Genomic DNA, 1,700 nt, shown 5'->3' on the forward strand with positions numbered 1-1,700 from the left:
AAATTTTTTTTAACCTTCACGAGCATCGATTTGGAAATCGATTAGTTAAGTGTTCAACCTTAAGACAATCGATTTGGGAATCGATTAAGTAAAACTGGAATTCGATTTGAACATCGATTTGAAATATGACCGTTACTCAAAGTTACTAGCCGTTGGCACTTCATCATTACTCAATCGATTGAGGATTCCCAGCAACGGTAACCTAATCGATTGGGAAATCGATTTACAAGGTCAAGAGTATAAATAGGAACAGTTCTAAATCGATTTCTGCATTCTATTTTCCAGATTTTCTCTGCTTTTCTCTTGTGTTCTTCATTCTTCTGTCTCTGCATTTGTTTGAATCTGCATTCTACATTCTACCTACTTCGAATCTACACCAAATTGTTGATATGGCCCGTGTAAAACAGACTCAAGCACGCACTCCATCTCCATCATCTTCTTCCACCAGTGAAACACCTTCACCACCTCCAACTTTGACAAAAAGAGTACCCATCCCAACTCACAAAATACTTGCAAAAGATAAAGGAAAAGCTCCTGCTCCAATCCATGAAAAGCCGAAGAAACAGAAGGAACCCCCTATTGAAAAGCTCATGGCTGATGCCATGAAAGAGATTACTCAGAAAAGGAAGAAGAAGCCTACTTCTTCTCCACCTCCTAAGAAGGTCTCTGCACCTAAGGAAAAGGAGGTACAACCATCTCTGTCTACAGACTTCGCAAAAAGGAAAATTCATGAGGCTAGAACCATGGATTTTGAATATTTTGATGTTGTGGAATTCACTTTTCAGAACCACCTCAGGTTTCATGGATTGGAGAGTTTTCTGTCTTCTACACTTGATAGCTATCCTAGGCTGATCAGGGAGTTTTATTCTACATTCAAGTTAACTGAAGAAGGTTTTACTGCTTTGGTTAAGGGAAAAAGGATTGCAATGTCCTTTGATGATTTCTCAACTTTGTCTGGATTGCCTTTCTACGGCAAATCTATTGATGGCAGCTCGGAAGCTGACACTGCCGATGAAGGTTGGGAAGAAACACTTGATAGGCATACCGCAGTTAAAGACCTGATGGTCGATGGGTTTGTTGAATCGATTTCACTGCCCATTGGTCAGATGAAGGTTCAACAGAGGATGTTGATGTATGCTCTGACGCGTATGCTGGTACCAAGATCGGGAAATCATGCAGTGGTCCAGAAGTTGGACATCATACTGTTATGGGGCTTATCCAAAGAGTTAAGGATGAGCTGGTGTTGGATTGTGCTAAGGCACATGTTGGAAGCATCTCAAAGCAAGCTGATGCTGCCTTATCCACAGTTGATCACTAAAATCCTCAAACACTTCAAGGTCTCATTTGGAAATGAGGAATCTGCTAAAACCACCCTGGTGTTTGGTGAATCAATTGTGAATCAGATGCAATTGAAGCGGTTACATGGCAAATGGATAAGACCTCAAGCTGCTGTTGAACCAGTCCAGCCCCAACCTCAGCCTCAGCCTCAACCAGTCACTGAATCTGCTACTCCTGATTTTGTGAACATAATAATGGAATTCATTGAAGCTCAGATGGCACACAATGCCAAAGTGTTGGAATCTCAGTCCAGATTGGAAGCAAGTTTAAGGACTCTGCAAGCCTCCTTGAACTCAGTTGTTCAAGATGTGGATGCGATTCAAACACACCTCGACATCAAACTGTCATTTGAAGACGTCGCG

This window comes from Cicer arietinum, chromosome 4 (assembly GCF_000331145.2).
Source record: "Cicer arietinum cultivar CDC Frontier isolate Library 1 chromosome 4, Cicar.CDCFrontier_v2.0, whole genome shotgun sequence".
Taxonomy (NCBI): domain Eukaryota; kingdom Viridiplantae; phylum Streptophyta; class Magnoliopsida; order Fabales; family Fabaceae; genus Cicer; species Cicer arietinum.